The sequence below is a fragment of the Protopterus annectens genome, chromosome 3.part1 (genome assembly GCF_019279795.1).
Source record: "Protopterus annectens isolate FY-2018-M chromosome 3.part1, PAN1.0, whole genome shotgun sequence".
NCBI classification, from domain to species: domain Eukaryota; kingdom Metazoa; phylum Chordata; order Ceratodontiformes; family Protopteridae; genus Protopterus; species Protopterus annectens.
Window position 1 is genome coordinate 655,296,137 of NC_056732.1, and position 21,346 is coordinate 655,317,482.

Consider the following 21,346-nt stretch of genomic DNA (forward strand, 5'->3'; position numbering starts at 1 on the left):
TGTGTGTCCCCCCGTGCCTCTCTATCACTGTCTGTCTCTCACTTCCCCACATCTATGTGTGTGCATGCTTGACATATGTTATTATCTGTTGCCCATATATATGTTTCTGTGTATCTCATGCAACAGATGCAGATATATCACATATGGGCCACCTACAGCTAGCTGAGGGTAATCCTGTCTGATGTGTTTGTGTGGGGACAGTTGATGTATACATAGCTGACTGTATGCACAGACATATATACACAATACAGTCATATATTCCGATGTGGGTTTCAACATGTCCTGTAATTCTCTAAGTGTAAGAGTATGCCCAGTGTGACCTTCTATAGTTAGAGTGGGATTCCATTCCAGAGATAGGTGTACTACAGTTCAGGGTTTTGTGTGCTACAGCCATACCTCTCAGAAGTACACAGGACTTCTCCCAGGGTACTGGGTTTGTTTAGCAAACATTTTCTGACATATCTGTAGTCTGACATTGCAATGTATTGTGTCATTACCTAGTGCCAGACATCCTCAGATCATCACAGTACTTTACCAGAAGAATGCTGATTGTATGATGCATAGACCAATATTATGAGGGCAGCTATGTACATTCTTGCCCAACAAGGCCATTTGTGAGGTGTGGCTACAGCCAGTTGAGTAATGACACACTGTGTAAACAGTCCAGCAACCTGGTGATATACTGGATGGGGATCTCCTGCTTGTGTGGTATCTTTCTAACCTGAGATGTCATATCCTTGTGTAGACATACCTCTCACATGTACATTTGTTGACAGGTTGTCAAGGTGTTTGGCTAGAGGTTTCATCCTGTCTACGTAAACTTGTGTTTTTATGGCAAGTTAATTACATATAATTGAAGAGTGATGTTACAAAATAATGACAGACATTACTGTTTCAGACTACATAACCTTCAGACAATTTCTACTACTGCAAACCCCTCACCCTACCAACTTTCTCAGTTTGTAAGGGTGATATTTGCAAAACATGCCTATCATTGTGCCATTGTTCCATTTTTATTTCTGCCCTTGTCCAGACATCTTGCTGTCAGAGGTTGGGAGTTATGGGTGTGGGTACAGAGTGCATTGTACTGTGTAGGCATGTCCATTATATGTAAAAGCAAACATAAGAAAAAAGGATCATTGAGAATAACCACTGGGAACAGTAACAAAAAAACATTTATACTCACAAAAGCCTTGGAACAACAGCTACACATCCTTCAAGATGTCCCTTATATGTGTAGTATATTCCACATAGCACTGTGACTTCCAGGTATGTCAGCGACAGAGCAATGGGTGTCACCTACATGCATAATAGTTGGCACTGCAGTTATCTGCACATGGCCCTGTCAAAGACAGCACTGTATCGAGGGCACTACGAGATGACTGCCAGGACATGCTGACCATATCCCGACAGTATTAACCACACACACACATAGCTTGTTGACCCCTGCATATTGTAGACAGGCAGTATGTTTTCATGTGTATTGGTACAGCCCTACCAATGTGTGCTATGCTGCTATTTCCTTGCAAACATACATGTTACTGCATTTGTTTGGGTATATACCTGTTAACTGTACACATTTGCACAGACTGTGCTGATATTTGCTTTACATTTTGGTTCCATTTACCATACTATTTCACCCTGTCTTGGGGACTAGAGGCATATAATTAAAGAGCACAGGTCAGATTGTAATGGCATACATTTTAGTTTCAGACTTCTTACCCTTCATAGCCTTAATGCAACTGCAGGTCCTGCTGTGCTATCACTGTTTGAGTCTGTAGGGGGTAATTAAACACTGCTACAATTTTTGTGCCTTTACCAGACATTTCTCTGTGGTTTTCTACAGCTGACTTGCTGTGTGAGTGTGAGCAGTGGGTATGGGACCCCCACACTGACATCCGTGCCTGTGACCTATGGCCTCCTAGTTAGTTGTCCCCACACATATACTGCAGTGGGATTTGCCACCTTGGGTACTACTGCATAGTATTTAGAGGCCAGTTTTCACCAGATATTTCCTGGTGTCCCACATAGCTCTCAGTTGTGTGCTGCTATCCCAGTAGGCCACCACATTGCCTTGCATGCATGCAACATTACCATAGATATGCTAACAAAACATAATAATCCATTTATTGTTAAGAAGACTGACTTACCTTCTGCTTGCAGCAGTTGTGAGGATAGTGCTTGAGGCCCCCCTATGTTGGATGCACACAGTATATTGCCTATACATGGTAGGTTACAGGTAATGTGATGTGCATGCCATCCATTTTACTGTGTGCGTGAGTCAGAGAGAGGTGTCAGTCCCTGGGGTCCTAACAGTGTCAGTGTGTGTGCTATGCATTGCCTCTTTGCCTAGGCCTGAGCATACTGGGCACACCTCCATCTGCCTACAAGAGCAGGCTCAAGGGCCTCCTCCTCTGAGTCCCTTTGTGCCTGTGGGGACCTTGGCAATGGTGGTGGGCTGTGTGGCCCTTCCCCATGCTGTTCCTGCTGCAGCTGTTTCCGCAGAATTATATTATGTATCATGGCACATACTATGAACATGTGTGCACATGTAGCTAGAGAGTACTGCAAGGCTCCACCAGATATGCCAAGGCAGCGGACCCATGACTTGAGCATCTCAAACACGTGCTCCATGATGATTCTGGTTTGTGCATATGTCTCATTATGGTGTTTTTGTGTGGGCATATGTGCATTTCTGATGGATGTCATCATCCACGGCTCCAGTGCATAGAAAGCATCCCCCACCAGATGGCCATACAGGATGCCCCCACTGGTAAATGCCTGGTACAGCTGTGATGAATCCCAGATGTGGGAGTCGTGATACCTTCCAGGGCTGCCAGCACACACATTCATGATAATGACCTGGGCATTGCACATAACCTGGCAGTTGATGGAGGGGAATCCCTTGTGGTTTATGTAGCCCCTACCCTGTTCACCGGGTGGTGTTTTGATGTGGATGTGTGTGCAGTCTATGGCACCCAGTAACTCCAGGTATTCTGCTACATTGTGGAAGAGACACATATTGGTGGTCCTCGCCTCACAGGTGTTGGGGAAGTAAATGTCCTCACTGGCATGTGGTAGCATGGCATCCAGGAATTGGTGAAGTATCATGGATACAGATGCCTTTGAGACTCCCATGATGTCCCCAGTAGGTCTTTGGAAAGTACCTGTAGCTAGAATTCCTAAGGCTACACATACCTTAGTATCCACTGGGATGGGCTCCCCTCTGTTGGCTCTAGGTCTGAGTTGAGGCCAGCACAGCTTGGTGATTTACTGAAGTATGTCTCTGTCCACCCAGTAGCAATCTATTATCTCCAGATCATATAGCCCCTGGTAGGTTACCCTGGGTCTGAACACTCTTCTCCTCCTCCTCGGTCTATGGCAGTTGTCAGCATTAACCTCCTCTATGCCCTCAGCCTCTAGCTCATACTGATGGATCAAAGCAATGTCAGCCCCTAACATTTTTTCATTTAAAATTGCCCCGCATGTGTACACCGATGGTGTAGAGTTTGCTGGAAAAAACAGACTGTAAGGTGTTTCCATAGTTTATACTGTTGTGCTACAGATGCTGCCTGTATGATTGGCTGACTATGAAGCATTCCATCACCTGGCCATGTAATTTGTTCTTGATTGCTTTTATTCTGCTATTTTCCTTTTTTTCCCCTTCCCATTTCCTCCCCTTTTAAGCCCTGAGGTGCACCATGCAAACCTGGTGCACAAATGTAAACAGTCCTGCTATTTCCAGGGGTTTTTTTTGTTTGATTTAGACCTGGTGTGTGCAGCGCATACACATTTAGCTAATGTAAACATGAAGAAACGGCCCTTCCTGGACGTGAACACGTTCTTCATTTCATGGAATAAGTCAATACACCCTAAGACACACACCCTTGCTTAGCTGTTCTTAGCTAAGCTTATCTGTACACCATAGGGCTCTAATGTGCTTACAACATTCCTGACACATCCCCTTTTCATGTCTGTTCCTCCTCCTAATTACACAGTCATGCTATAGCACTTACACAGTTAGGTGCAGTTTGGCACTTTTGTGATTTTGTAAATTTCCTCTCATTTGCATACCCCACTGCCTTAGTTCATAGTTACTGCACTAACACAGAGCTTTTCCCCTTGGCAACCACTGTTCCCTGGCATTGTTTTGATTCTGCATGCCATAGACTATAATGGCAAAAAGGAGATTTCCCTTAAAATTGAGTTTTCACATTTTTTAAAATTTTTTTGGCACAATCCCATTTGCACACTGCTGCCTTTTGCTTAAACAGCCGAGATGGGCCAAAAAAAATAACTTTGATTTTTATAATTCTTAAGCACTTTTCCATGCCGATGGCCAAATATTTGGCCATTGGCATGCCTAAAGACTATAATACATGCTTTTTTGGAGCTGTCATACCTCCGTTTTGTTATTTGCAGAAATGTATTCGGTTAGTAACTGAATACGTTTTTGCAACTAACACTGTTCTTGCACAGATATCTGCCTACTCGCTGAATTGCTAATTGCTGGAGGGATAGGTTCCTGACATAAAGACTCCCCAGACTCTGGAATAGATTGCCCATACATGTAAAGCAGAGTGCCTCTTTGGACCTCTTCAAGAGGAACCTTGACGATTGGATGGGAGAAAGGAAATTCACCCCAGGGATCACGTCAGTCACCCTGCTAGACAGGGGTCCAGGAAAGTAAATAATGTGGGAAGAAATAGCCAGGGAATTGTTATGGCTAGGCTTGTATAGGCCCTAGGGCTGATAGCCTAGTACCAACCTATGAACCTATGAACCTATGACCTCATTTGCATGGCTTTCACCAGCAAATGAGGTAATTAGCATTCTGCACTGGTTTCCTTGCAAGAACAGTGTAGGCAGGCTCATGCACATCAAAGGACTAGTTTACTGGATCGCTCAGTGGCCATATTCCATGCAGGAGCGGCTACACTGTTCATGCACAGAAAAAATAATTTATTGAATCCTGGGGATTGTTTTGTATATTATGCAATGTTTTCTCAGTTTAAAGTATGTTGTTTTTTGAGATACTTTACATCGGGTTATTTATTTTGTCATACATAATGATTTGTGACTTCAGAGATAAAAAAATATAATTTGTGAAGTGTCAGCAGTGCTTGTTTACATGGCAGGATACTTATTTTAATCTGCAATTTTCACATTAATGTGTTTCCAGGAAAACTTGTGCATTACTACTTTTAGGTTGTAGGTTACTGCCAGCTGTAAGAATGGTAATACATAAAGCATTTGTGTTAATGACTGCAATCCTATATTATGAGTTACAGATTTCTTTCTACAGTCCCCTGAGGTTATAAGCAATACCATTACAGGAATGAAATGCATACAGTTGTAAAGTGTCCTGACCCCACCCCCTTTTTTGTAATAACTTATTCCCTTTCAAGTTAAACATTGACCTGTGTTTGTAAAGGTCAAATTGCAAATAACAGAAATGCCACATATCATACCTCTGAACCTCTCAGAGCAAGAAATCTGGACAAAGCCATAAATAATGGGGGAACAAAGGTCTAAAAATAGGGACAATTTTAAATATTTCTCTTAGAAACTTAGAAAGTTGATAGCATTGCAGGTTTTGCATTAGCATGAATTTTCTGAAGAGTATGAAGTCTGAAACTCAAGTGTCTGTCATTATTTTCTGACTTTAATCTTTCATGACTTGCCAGTCATGTGCCAGAAAAACACAATTTTATAAAAGATGGATGGAAAATGTAAGGCAAAAATCTGGACAGTCTGTGAAAATCTGTAGAGTTAAGAGGTCACACTTGAACCACAGTAGTTTAAGGTCAAATGTACATCTCCCATAGATGGTCTAGATGTGTCCAACCTGCGGCCCGTGGGCCGCATGCGGCCCTCAGAGCTCTTCCATGCAGCCCCCAATCTCTAACTGCAACATTGATATACGCATGCCCCAAAACACTTTTTTTGTTTTGTGTTTTTCACGCCCGTGACCTATAACTCTGCTGGTGTGCGCATGCACCAAAGCACCATTCTAGTTTTGATTTTTTGTGCCAAAGAAGGATCTGTGTGTTCCCGCAATTATTTCATGCCAAAGAATCAGTGCGTGTGTGTTCTCGCTGAAGAGGGACTCGTGTATGGATTTGCCGTCATTGCCTTTGAAAGGGACAGCACTTACCTGTGTTAATAGGTAAGTACAGAGGGAGTGAATGAGTGAGTACATGCATGAAAGCAGAATCTATGTGCATGTGAAAGAAGAGTGTGTGTATGTATGCATGACAGAGAGAGACACATGCACAAAGAGGCTAATGACGATCAGCCTACCTACCGAACACAAATAAGTTAGCTCACAAATATATCATACATTAAAAGTACACTTTCATTAAATTGTGGCTTTCCTAACAGAGAGTGTTGTATTGAATATGAAATCATACCACTCAACTGTATGGATTTTCGCTTCATTTTTCAATTTGTGTCTTTTGCTTAGGAAATAAAATTGGTCATACAAGGTAATGCAGTTCCAGGGAGTAAGAATGAGACAGCAGCCTAGGGTTAATGGGTCAGTAGTGGATTGACTTTGTGGGAATGTAGCATATAAAGTTGAATTGTTTTTTCTGAAAAACAAAAAAGTAACCTGTACTGTTTTGTCATGGATGGGTTCTAAGCAGTGGCAGATTGGACAACAATAAGTACAGGTTTGGTGGATCATCAATACTGGCAAATCAGGGGGGCACAATGTCATTTTTTAAATGTTGAGGGTTTTAGTGTGTATGTGTGTTACAGACTGTGGAATATGTTTCTTTGTTTCAAAACCTGATACTTGGGTACTAGGCATGCCAAAAGTAGATTTTTTTAAGACATAGCTTCTTGCCATTTGCAGTGGATGGATACTTATATTTAATGGACAATGCTAGCAGTGTGAGTGTGGTCCCGTAGGGATCTGGAGGATGCCAAGTCTACCATTGCCAATGTCTTGTAAAGTGACCTGGAAATGGATATTGGGATGTTAGTGAAAAAATACAGTAAGTGGGCTTAGAAATATAGTTTAATTAAACAAAATGCACTTGCAATTTGCAGGCCGTAATTTAATTTATTTCAGGTAGTCCAGATCCTGGTAGATTGTATCCCATTAGACTTAATTAGGGAGAGCTATCATTCCTGGGAAATAAGCAGCCCTAGATTCAGTGAAAGCTCTGTTGTTGTTGTTTGCAGGTAGGAAGTTGCAGGATGTGGATGCAATGTGTTTTATTTATTATTTTTAATGCAGTTGTCATTTCAAAACATGGTTTTCTTTGTTGGAAATGAAGGCAGGATTGAATGAGCCATATAATGCTTATCTGACAATGATGGGATAGAAAGATTATAAGTGATGTATAATGTTTGCAGCTACAGTTGTTTCAATGGTGTCTGTGACGCATAACTGTTTTTGGGCCTGTGTCCCACCTTTATTTTTTTTCTTTCTCCAGATTTCTTGCTCTAAGGTTGAGATGTAGGGTTCCATGCTAAATCAAAAGGTTGTATTTACCTTGGAAGACTTTTCAGCATAAATACGAGAAACAGAGCCTTTTTGATATCTTTGATTATTTCCAATATAAACTGCCATGTAACCTTGCAAATAACCTTCTTATTAAACTACTTAATTATTTTGGAATTGACAAGTATGCTTCATTGGTTCAGACATAAGCATAGAGTGCTAATATGACAGCTCAATAAACTGTAAATAACTTCTGCACAAATTAAAATGTCTGACTGTCAAATGGCTTTAGATTGGAGGGAAGTTATATGTTTACTCCAGTATGTAGTATGATCTTAGAGACTTTATGGATTTCTTATTGATTTACTTTTTGCTGAGCAGTTGTTTGCTAATTTATTGATGGTCTTTTTGGTGGTGAGAAACTGGATGGATGAGTCCACCTCTAGTATGATTTTTTTTTCAGATATTTTTACTTTCAGACAATTTCTTTCAGTGAATGTGTACTATGTGATTACTAAGGTTGCGTATTTTAGAAGTAGGGGCTCCTTTTGTGAGAGTGTGAAAGAGAGAGAGACTTAATATGTATACTGAATATATTTTTTGTAAATGGAATTCTTAGTTAAACAGGCCCCTCTTCTTGGGCAAGTAGACTTGAGTAACCAATATTAGATTTTAGCCATCCAGCTAGGAAAGTTTAGTATGTGGATTTTTCATCCGGTATGATGAAGGCTATGCTACTTACTCAAGGAGTATATTTATGGCTATCCATTCAGTTGTCGTGTTGCTGAACTACATTTTTGATAATGAGAGGAGCTTTTTACAGAAGCTGAAGTTTTTGTATCAAGAACCTGTCCATACAGAGCAGTTTGTTTATGTTGCAGCGAAAGGCTGTGGTCTTTGCAGTGAGCGTTTCAAGTATAACCAGTATTTCTGAGGTGGAGGAAGTCTCTTCAGGCAGGATCTTTCTTAGCCTGGAAAGCAAGCCAGTGATGAAATTTATAGGGGGCCAGTAAGAGACAGAGGAAAGCAAGACGCTTTTTAGTCTGTTTGGATAACTAAGTGAACTTAGAAATGGTTGTAGTCTTTCTTTTGGCAGGGTGTTTTTCTGAAGCACATGCCGAAAGGTGCTTTGCACTCAGTAATGGCTCTTATAAAGGAAGAATACAGGGATGTTATGACCACTTTGTCCCTGAATGATACTCTTACTCTTACTAATGAGGTGGGCCATGTAAAAAGCTTTCTGTACAACAGAGACAACATGGTGGTCAAAAGTCAGGTTTCTATCAACCTGAGTGCCCAAGCACTTCATGACTGATTGCATGCTTACAACATTGTTATTAATGTGATAATTTGTGGGGACATCACTCTCCCCAAAGGGGATGATGATGTATTTTTGGCATTTAGCTTGAGGCTATGTTTCTGGCACCAGTCATTTGTTTCAATGAGATCCTCTTGTAGCTTATTTAGAATTGTTTTATTAATTCAGTAATGTGAATTATTTATTTATTGCAACTTTACTGGCTTATTTTTGTGGATTATAGTATTGTAGGTCTGCTAATGTTGACATTTTATGTAGCTGGACTGCTGGAGTGGTTTTCCCAGTGAGAAATGCTAGTGCTGTAGTGAATATCTGTTTATTTGTAAAAAAAAAAAATATATATATATATATATATATATATATATATATATATATATATATACACACACACACACACTAAGATGTTAGAGTTAACTGTTAGATTAGAACATTTGAATTAGAATTTTAAGGCAAATATTAGGCCTTTATTACATTTATTCATTGTTCAAATGCACCTACAATACAGCCAGGAGGTTGACTTTGGTCGCCCATGGCAGTGAATGAGTTAACTATATGATATATTTTATATGCGGCCCTAAGGCAATTTCTATTCACTCAATGTGGCCCCAGCAAGCCAAAAGGTTGGACACCCCTAGGTAAAAGTGAAAGTAATTTTGAAAAGGGGCTATCATGAGAGCTAGGTGGTGAGTTGGTCTGATGTCATGACCTACTTGATGCAGGTGATTCTGCAGGCACTGATATTGCAGTGCTGCAGGAATGTGATTGGGACCTTGAGTGAGAGGTTCTGCTAGGTATTACTGAACACTGATGTGACCTGCATGAATTCTGTTGAGCCCCCCCCCCCCCCATAATTAATTACAATACCTTCTTGGCAAGTGCTTGTAGTCTCATGTGATCTGACCCACATGTCTGGACAGTAATCTATCATCTTCTACTTTTAAGACTGACTCTTGTTAGAGTCCGGTAAGTCCTAATTACTGTACAAATGGAGGAGGCCATCAATGCTTTGTATGCCATCATACTAAGCATCAGTTTGATTATGGCATTATCTCTTTTCTGTGCCATTACCAAGTAGTGTTGGATATCCTCATGCATACCCTGGAAGACTCTGAGCATTTCCAGATGACTTTCCATTGCTGTGCTTTCAGCCCTAATAATGTCAAGGTACATTTGCTGCTGGGCAGCCAATGCTTTGTGTTTCCTGGGGTCGCTGTAACACATTTCTGTGCCCAGTTCCCTGTTGTAAAAGTGTCATTGTGGACACAGTTACTTATGAATATTTGCCATCAGCCTGAAAGTGTTCATTTGGGTTTGGTGACACTGGGACAGAGGCATATGGGTCCTCCTCCTGTACAAGCATAAATGTAATGTCAGCATGGTCTTGACTTTGTGGTGCACTTTAACGTCATGCTGAGTTACTAATGTGTTGTTGGGCATACCTCTTAACCTCTTAGTGCAAGAAATCTGTACATAGCCTGACAAAATGGGGGAACAAAGGCCCAAAAATAGGGACATATTTTAAATATTGCTCTTATAAACTTCGAAAGTTGCTAGAGTAACAAGGTTTGTTTTAACATACATTTTCTGAATGATTTGAAGTCTGAAATTATTTAGTGACTTCAGTCCTATGATCATCCTAGTAATTTGCCAGAAAACTACAACTTTTATGAGGAACAGACTAAGCATATGAGCCAAAAATCTGGACATTCTGTAAAAATCTGGACAATTGAGAGTTATGTTGTTGGGTGTGAGATTCTGTCATTAAACTTGGGGACCATGTGCCACATTCCTTAAGCTGCCTTATAAATATGACTATGTTATCATCATCATCATCTTCAACAGCCTTTCTGCTGCTGATATTCACCAAATTTATTGTATAGCGTAACTGCTTGTTTTTGCTGCTGACCGTGTACAAATATTTGAAAGTATAATAACTAGTAATCTTAAATATCATCACTTAAAGAAACCTATTTAAACCTATTTCAGATCATTGATGAGCACAGTTAAACAACACCCTACACTGTTGATGGCCGTTTTGGATCTTGGAATTCAGTACACTTATGGTGAACAGGCTGATTGACCTTTTGTAGTTACTGATCCGAAAAGCTCTGCTTTGCTGAAATTGAATATTAGTTACTTACTTGGTCCACCAGATTTCTGAAGTTGTGCTCATTTTTAGTTTAAAAGCGCAATCACTGTAGAAAAGATCAATAAGTTGGTCAACAGCCAGAGGAGTTAATTAAAAAAAAGGATGAAAGGCAGAACACATAATTCTTTTATAGCTGCTCTCAGTTTGTAGGATTTATTTACACTATTTATGTCAAAAAGCAGATCATCTGAGCTGCTGCAAAGTTTAGGAGCATTGACCCATACTTGGTTAGTCTTGGAAAATACTGTGATAGAATATACCTAAAATGTAAAAATAGTAAGATAGTTAAGGTAGGGGGCTTCGCCACAACCATAAACTCAATAGTTTTAAACCACTTCTTAAACAACATCTTAACCAGTCCTGGACCTGCACATGCTCATCAGCAGCCTAAGACTTTGTATTTACCATACAGTACTCTCCAAATACTCTCCTCAAACAGAATAGTCTCAAACTCACACTGAAATTACAAAACAGTTTTTTGTACATAACTACTCCTGTACAATTCAGTAAGTTGCATATGGGCTTTCCCTTTAGTAACTTCCACCTCTGTAAAATCTTAGAATGTATAAATGTAAGCACTGCATGTGTAACTACTGCATGTGTGTAGAGGTAAATAGAAATGTAGCTACTCTCTATTTAACTGGAACTAAGTATAATGCAATGTAAACAAATGGCGCTTTTCTCCTTGAGCCTGCACTGAAAATGGATACTGCCCAGTTGGACTTCCTTGGTGAACAAAGATAAGTAAGTAAGTAAATAAATAAATAAATACTAAAGAGAAAGGAAGCTGTGAATCACAATCATTCTGAATTCACTGAAGAGCTTCGCTTAAATTCCTCAAAGCACTGTCTGGATAAGTGACTTTCTCAAAGGCTAATGAAGACTAAGGGAATCAAACCCTTTACTACAGGAAGTAGATTATTAACATCTTGTAGCCTTAATTCTCTATGCCAAGTGTCTTGAAGATAACCTTCTGCACATCAAAAGTAAATGGATTGCATTTCTTAGGTTCATAGGTAAGTACTATGCTATCTGCCCAAGGGCATTTATAAGCCTAGCTATAATGTGTTGGCTTTCGCCACCCCCTTAGATTAGTTCCCTGTGCCTCGGTCCAGCAGTGCCATTAGTTCCTTGTGCCTCTGTCCAGCAGAGCCACTGCAGTGATCCCCAGGGTAAATTTTCTGTTTCCCATCCACTCGTCAAGGTTTTTCTTGAAGAGTGTTAGTGAGGGGCTCTTCCTAATGTAGATTGGAATCCTGTTCTAAAGCATGGGGAGTCTCTGGGACAGGAATCTACCCCTCCAGCATGTCCTATTTATCATTGTGGTGAGGTTTAAATCCCTAGAGTGTGTGGCTCTTGGGGATTGTATTTTTTTAGGAGGAGCATGTCCATCAATTCTGGATTGGACATGGCCTTGTATTTCAGGCAGAGATCACCTTTGAGTAAGCACTATGCAACTGAGTACAGCTGGAGTTTCTTCAGTCAGGCTGCATAGGGCATATGTTTGAGGCTAATACTCCTCTTGGTGAGGTACCTCTGTGGTCTTTCCAGCTGTTGCAGGTGTCTTGTAAGGTACATCCCAAATGGGGTGTTGTACTCTATGATGGATCTGATGACTGATGAGTAGAAGGGCACAATAACCTCTTTTGTTCTAGATACAAACCCTTTTGTGATTATGTGGGCCACATAGAAGGATTTTCTAAACACCACGGCAATATGATTATCAAAGGAGAGATTGCTATCTACTTGGGTCCCCAGATCCCTTATTAAATTTTCTGTATTTAGGGGACTACCATGTATGTGGTAGTTCATGGGTACTTTGTTTTTTTCCAAAGGGAATGACTATGCACTTTTTGGCATTTATCTTGAGGCCATGATTTTAACACCAGGTATCTGCCTCAGTGAGACCCTTCTGGAGGATGTCTGAATCTGTTGGAGAGTCAATTATGGCCCCCAGTTTGCAGTCATCTGTGAACTTGGTCAGCCATAGTCCTCCTGTGCTTGCCTGTACCTCTGGGAAGTATATACTGAACAGGAGGAGTCCCAGGACTGAGCCCTGGCGGGTGCCACTTGCAACTGGTTTAGAGTCAGTCCTAAAGCCTGCAACTCTCACCGTGTGGGCTCTATCCATGAGCCAATTGGCAACCCATCTCATGACTTAAGGATTTATGTTAAGGCTGGTGAGTTTGTCTATAATACCAGAATAGGGAATGGTGTCAAAAGACTTTGTGAGGTCTAGAAAGGCTGTGTGAACCTCCTTTCCCTTTTCTAAAGCCTTGGTAACTGCCTCAAAGAAGTCCACCAGGTTTAGGAGGCATGATCTGCCCTTAACAAAGCCAAATTGGGTAGGGTCCATTGTTTGAAGTTTCCCAATTTCTCTGTTAATGAATTCCATGATGATGTGCTCCATAGCCTTGCAGACCAGGCTAATCAGGCTTATAGGGCAATAGTTCCCGGGGTCCATTGTGGCTCCACCTTTGTGGAGCGGGTTGACTGTTGCTGTGTGCCACTCTATGGGTACATAGCCTGTAGAGAGGCTGAGTATGAACAGTGTGTTTAGGTGAGGGGATAGTTCATTTTCGTGCTCATGTAAGACACAGCCTGGGACACCGTCTGGTCCAGGGCATTCAAGTTTATAAATTCTAGGAAGTGTTGGGCAAGGGAGTTAGTACTTGAGTAGTTCTCCCACTTAATGTTTGGGTGATTGAAATCACCCAATATTAGGGTGTTTGGTAGGACCTTCATATTTTCCAGTGTTTCCAGAAACATGGAATGGGGGTCCTGGGTCATAGTGTGTGATCTGTAGCAAGCTACAATTTGAATTGCAGTTTTGCACATTGTTAGTTGCACATGGATGATCTCTGAGGCATTGTGCTGTGCCACTAACCTGGAGGTGTGTATCCTTGATGAATATGGATACACCCCCCCCACCACCTTATGGTATGAGTTATAGCCTGGTAGTGCTGGGGTGCTCTCTGGAGCCTTAAACAGGTTTCTGTTACTGCACAGATATCAATGTTCTCCATACTGAGGAGTGCCTTGAGTGCATGCATTTTGAGGTTTAGACTTCTGGCGTTGAGTAGCATTACCCTCAGTTTTTGGTTACTTGTGCTATTTATAGTGGTGGGTTTGTCTTTTGAGCCTTGCCTAAAAAAGGCACTATAGGGGCAGCAAAAGCCTTGGCCAGTATTTGAAAGCCTAAGGGTGACAGGTGCAAGCCATCTTGTGCGAAGCAATGTGGCTTATTGAGCATGTCATCCCAGGTGGACAGATACTGGATCCCCTTTGAATGACACCAGAAACTTAGCCAGTTGCTGAAATTGATAATTTTTTCTTTATACTGTGGCATCATTCTTGGTGAGGGCAGGATGCTACTCAGGGTCAGGGTCATACCGGCCTGGGCTACGTGATCAGAGAGCTCTTCCATGTCTCTTTTCATGTAGTCCAGGGAGGTATGTCTCAGGTCATTCACACCAACATGGACAATGGCAGAGTCGTATTTGTACTTGTTCTGGAGTGACCTGAGTGCTTGTGTTATGTGGCAGATTCTGGTACCCGACAGGTAGCTAACTGTAACCTTCTTCTTGTCCAGCCTAGTTAGTGGGACATCAGTGTGCCTGACTATAGAGTTGTCTATTGCTAGTGTGTTGGGTATGTTATTTTTCCTTAAGGGCTGTGATTGCATGGCACACAGATTATGTGAAGTATGTGTTTCATGGTTTGTGACGGTGTGTGGAGGTTGCTTGGGTATCTGCTTTGAAGGTCTCGGTTGCTTTTGCAGATTTTTATTTAGAGCCTCCGAGTATGTTTTCATGTATGTATGTGTGTTATTTGCCGGTGTTGGTTTAGTAGGTCTATGTGAGACTGGTGGTGTGTTGCAAGTATTTTCCTTCTCCTCTTGACTGTCAGTTCCAGTCTTGGGTTGAGAGAGCTTTGCCTCCATTTTGGCTGTATAATTTTATCTCTCGCATATATTAGTGTTTGGTGGTAGGAGGAAAGGGTTGTCTGTGTACATGAGACAGTTGTAACATTGCCTCAAAATGCCCAGTTGGACTGGAGAGTACACCTGAAACTTCCCTTTGGACATGCCTGAATAGGTAAAGTGAGCTGTTTTACTGATTAGCTGGTAGAGACGAATAGACTGTCTTGTTCTTTTGGACAGATTAGGGGGTCTAGTGCTAGGGTTAATTAGTGCTTGCTATGAGTTTTGAGCAAGTGCTGGGCTGTGAAATGAATGGTTTGAGTGCTTAATTTGAACGTTTGTCTAGTTCCAAGGGAAAAATTGAAGAGCAGACTTTGTGGAGTCGAGAATAGTTTAACTCTAGCTAACTGGCACTGCCCAGTGCGCAAAACCGTGCAAATGCGGTTTTTATAGCTATCCCGTGTGATCAGAAAAATGAGCTCAGCAATTGCTCATGTTTGCTAGTCACTTCATGTTTAACCACAAAATCTACAACAAATAGATTAGTACAGCTGTTTCCTCTATGATTTATCAGTCTGATAAGCACTCCAATTTTTCATATCACTTTCAAAAGATAAAGTTACTGAGAAATAGCCTAACCACACTTAACAGTTAATTGATGAAGCATTAAGGCTGGGATTCAATAAAGCCAAATCTCCGTGTCAGAATAGTGTAGCAGCTATTGCATGGAATATGGCTGCTGAGCGATACAGTAAACAAGGCTGGGGGTGTGCCAGCACTATTGTGACATGGACACCACTGAATAATGCTAATTATCTCATTTTCTGGTGAAAACTATGTAAATGAGGTGAATTAGCGATTCAGTAAGCAGGCAGGCATCTGTGTCAGATCAGTGTCGCTCCAGAAATGTATTCGCTTACTAACTGTGTACATTTCTGCAAAAATCAAAACGGGGGCATGATAGCTCAAATTAAAGCATGTATTATGACTACTAGGCATGTCAATGGCCAAAAATATGGCCATTGGCATGGAAAACTGTTTCAAAATTATAAAAATCAAAGTTTTTTTTTTTGGCCAATTTTGGCCATTTAAGTGTAGCACAATGGTGCTTAAATGAGATCATGCAGAAAATAAAAAAAAATGTAAAAAGACAACTTAATGTGAAATATGAATTTTGCCACTATAGTGGGCAGCATGCAGAACTAAAACAATAACAGGTAATACTGGTAGCTAAGGAGATAGGCTCCGGTGTAGTGGTGTTAACAAGGGACTAAGGCAGTGGGGTATGCAAATGAGCTACATTTATTGGATAGCAAAATGGGAGAACATGTCCACCTGCACCTAACCATGTAAGAGCTATAATACTGTAGTGTAAGCAGCAGAAGCAGCTGACATGAAAAGGGTGTGTGTCATGCTTGGTGTAAGCACATTGGAGCTCTGCGACCTCTATTGCGCTCAGCTAAGCACAGCTAAGCAAGGGTGTGTGTCTGAGGTAGTTCAAGAAATGCTAAGCATGTTCCTTTCCCTGGGAGGGCCCTTTCTGCCCAATACTGTTTACTATAGCTACAGGGGTTTGTGCGGCATGCCATGAGGCTTAAATACAATGGAAATAAAACAAAACAACAGGAATTAGCAGAAGTGTTTACATTTGATCAGCGGCTTTGCGAGGTGCACCACAGGGCTTAGAAGGGGCAGAAATGGGAAGAAAATAAGGGGGAAAAGCAGAATAAAGAAACTCAAGTGTAAATAATGTAGCTGTCAGGTGGAATGTATCATAGTCAGCCAATCACACAGGCAGCATCTGCAGCACACCAGTATAAACTATGTAAACACCTTTCATTTTGTTTTTTCCTACAAACTCTGCACCACTGGTGTACACACTCGGGGGAATTTTAACTGACAAAATAATGTTAGAGGCTGCTGTCGCTTTGATACATCAGTATGTGCTAGAGACTGAGGGCAGTGAGGAGGATAATGCTGACAATCATCCCAGACTGAGGAGGAGGACAAGAGTGTTCCAACCCAGGGTAACTTGCCAGGGGCTACATGATCTGGAGATACCAGAGCTCTACAGGGAGGACAGGGACTTACTGCAGCAACTCTATGAGCTGTGCTGGCCTCACCTCATACCCAGAGCCAACAGAAAAGAACCCATACCAGTTTTAACCAAGGTATGTGTAGCCTTAAGAATACTAGCTACAGGTACCTTCCAAAGACCTACTGGGGACATCATGGGGGTCTCATAGGCATCTGTATCCAGGGTACTCCATTGGTTCCTGGATGTCATGCAAACACATGCTGGTGAGCACATATATTTCTCCAGCACCCGTGAGGTGAGGGCCAGCAATATGCATCTCTTCTACTATGTAACAGACTACCAGGAGGTACTGGGTGCCATAGACTGCACAGACTACCACATCAAGACACCACCGAGTGAAGAGGGTAGAGTCTATGTCAACCACAAGGGCTATCACTCCATCAACTGCCAGGTCATGTCTTGTGCAATGCCCAGGCATTATCATGAATGTGTGTGTTGGCAGCCCTGGTAGTTATCACGACTCACACATCTGGCATGCCTCACAGCTGTACCAGGCATTTGCCATGGGGGGCATCCTGTCTGGCCATCTGGTGAGGGGTGCTGTCTATGCACTGCAGCCGTGGATGATGACACCCATCAGAAATGCACACACAACACACACACACACACACACACACACACACACACACACACACACACACACACACACACACACACACACACACACACTCTGAAGAATGCCATAATGAGGCACATGCACAAACAAGGATCATTATAGAGTGTGTATTTGGGATGCTCAAGTCACGGTTCCGCTACCTTGACATATCTGGTAGAGCCCTGCAGTACTTTCCAGCCACATGGGCACACATGCTCATATTATGTGCCAATCTACACAATATGATCCTGCAGAAACAGCTGCAGCAGGAGCATCACAGGGAAGGCCCACACAACCCCCCCACTATTGCAAAGACCCCCACAGGCACAGGGGGACTTGGAGGAGGAACCTCCTGAGCCTGCTTTTCTAGGCAGATGGAAGCATGCCCAGTATGCCCAGGCCTTGGCAAAGAGACAACGCATAACACATAGGGACCCAAGGACTGACACCTCTCTCTGACTTGCACACACAGTAAAATGGATGCCACACACATCACACTACCTGTATCTTACCGTGTATAGGCTGTGTACTGCATGCATCCGACAGAGCCAGCCTTCAAGCACTATCCTCACAACTGCCGCAGGCACAAGGTAAGTCAGTCTTCTTAACAATGATTGAATGGAGTAATACATTGTGGTAGCATAGCTAAGATATCGCTGCATGCATGCAAGGGAATGGGGTGGCCTATCCGGATAACAGCAGACAACTGGCAGCTATGTGGGACAACAGAAAATGTCCGTTCAATACTGGCTTCCCCAGTGTATGCAGTAGTCCCCTAGGTGACAAATCTCACCGCAGTATATGTGGGGGGGGGCTAACTGGGGGGGTCATAGGTCACATGCATGGATGTCAATGTGGGGGTCCCATACTCACCCCTCAGCCTCACCCAGCAAGTCAGCCATAGAAAAACATAAAGAAATGTCTGGCAAAGGACCACAAATGGGGACAATGAAGAAATATTTCCATACATACTTGCTCAGTGATATCACAGAAGGTCTTGCAGATGCAGTAAGGGTTTGAATGGTAAGATGTATGAAACCCAAATGTCTGCCATTAAAATCTAACCTGTGGTCTTCAGTGATATGCCTGTAATCTCTAAGACAGGCAGAATACTGTGCTAAATGGAACCAAAATGTAAAGGGAACATCAGCTCAGTGTGTGCAAATATGGACAGTTGACAGGTTTGCCCCCCACACACTTATGTTCCCATAGAAATGCAGTAACAGTAATGTGTGTAGGGTATCAGCAGCAGAGCACACATTCCTAGGGCTGTCCCAATCAACTTGTTAACTTGTTGCATGTCCACAATATGCAGGGGTCAATGAGCTATGTATATGTATATGTATAGTACTGTCAGTATGTGAACTGCACTTACTCCTGGCTGTCGTGTCTTAGTGGCCTAGGTACAGTACTGTGGTTGACAGAGTCCATGTTCCAAGAACTGCAGTGCCAACTATTCTGCATGTCAAATACATCTACAGTAGGAGTACACACTGTCCAGATGTCAATATCTATTACTGCAGGTCAGCTGGACAGGTCAGGAACAGGGGGCCACACATATTTACAGTACACAGCTCAGAGTAAACTACACAGTGCCTAGCATACCCTTCAACTGTACATACGTTTTGCAGAATGTCCAGAGGTTTGCATCATATTTATGGTCTCTTCATCATGAAATTGTGGTTTTCTGGCAAATCATTGGCAAATCACAAAAAGACTAAAGTCAGAAAATAATGACAGATTGTAGTTTCAGACTTCATACCCTTTAGGAAAATGTATGCTAATGCAAAACCTTTCTAGGTTTGTAAGGCCAATAGTTAACAAAGGATGTGTAGTCCTTTGTCCACAAAGCACTTATGGCTTTGTCCAGATGTCTGGCTCTAAAAAGTCGGGAGGTATGGTGCCTAGTAGGACTGCAAGTACCTGAACGTCAGTGTACTGCCAGGTTATAAAAGGCTGCCAACTTACTGTGTCCGCACTGACATGTCATATCTGTTGTGCTTGTCCTAACATTGCATTTGCCTGCCAACAATTTGCAGAACAAGAAAGGGTCATGTCAAAACAGCAACGGCAGACAGTGGGGAAGCAGATGTCACACCCATAAGAGAAAGCAAGCAAATACCAAACCGGTCTCCCTATTCTCTGTGTTTGGCATTACAGTATTAACATCCTGTCCTCATGTGTGGACCTTTGTCTGACTGTCATATTTGGGCCTGTCCAGGTGTCAGTCTGTGAAGGTTTGACAGTAAGGCCAACATATATCCTCATAATAACATATAGCAACACAAACCATCTGAGGACCACAGCAAATGTAGTGGTGTAATGATGGACAACTTGCTAAATAGGTACACTTAGAGGTGATGTTATGGCATTTACCCCATTCACATCAGAATTACAAATACATAACAGCAGCCACTGTGGGCAAAGCCTGTGACTGGACTACAGAAGTACAAAGAGACACACACATAAGGGGAAAGGGAATCACTGGCAAAACAAAATGAAGAATGTGCACACCAGAACAAATTGTGCAGTAACATGGGTGCCATGCAGTACATGGAGTCAGGAAACATCACCTGCAAATACACAGCACATACCCTTGTAAGTGGAGGTCTGCGACAAAACAAAAAACAAAACAAAGGACACCTCAGAGGCACAAATACATGAGAACTCCACAAACCTACACACCACAGACCATGCAGACTCCCCACACTAGTGCCTTGCAAACACTATGGCCTTACCCCAAACCCCAAACACCTACCCTACATAGGTAGGCTAACAGCACTGTTCCTCTACCCCATTCCATACAGACTCTGCTGAGGTGACCCCTGTCTGGAATACAATCAATTCAGACCCTGCCTTGATGGGACTTTTGCACATCTGGAAGTCAAGGGCCACTTGATCAACCTGTTGGAGCAGCATCAACCTGGTATGTGATATCAGTACAGCTTGCTGGTGTGACAGATACGTGTCCCACACACTCCCACATCTGGGGAATACACTCCCTGTCCACATCAAACCAAGTGCCTCAATACCTCTAGTGATGTTTTCCCTGTATAAGTGCATGGGAAACACAAAATACAGTCCTGTGATTCCACCTGTGTCACTGCTGGACAGGGTCTCTGTGTGTTGACATGTCTTAACATGGGCTACACTCTCATCTGCATGTGTTATAAGGGCTTCAGGGCTAATACCCTACTAACATATCAACCTATCAATCTATACACAACTGTCTATCAGTGGTTCACCACATTACTTTGTACTGCTCTGCCACTGACATACCTGAAAGTCACAGTGCTATGTGGAATATACTAAACATATAATGGACATTTCTGCACAGCAGAATGCACTTTGTACCCTCACCCATACCTCTCAACCTCTAACAGCAAGACATCTGTACAAGGTCATAAATAAAAGTTGGACATAGGCACAATGATAGGCATGTGTTGTAAATATTGCGCTTACAAACTGAGAAAGTTGGTAGAATAATGGGTTTTGCATTAGCAGGAATTGTCTGAAGGTTATGAAGTCTGAAACACTAATATCTGTCATTATTTTGTAACATCAGTCTTTAATTATTTGCAACTAACTTGTCATAAAAACACAAGTTGATGTAGACTGGATGAAACTTTTAGACAAACACCTGTACATTTTGCCAAAAAATGTACAGTTGAGAGGTATGGCCACACCAGGATATAAGAACACCTGTACATTTTGCCAAAAAATGTACAGTTGAAAGGTATGGCCACACCAGGATATGACTTTTCAGGTAAGAAGAATATCACACAAGCAAGAGATACCCAGCCATTATATT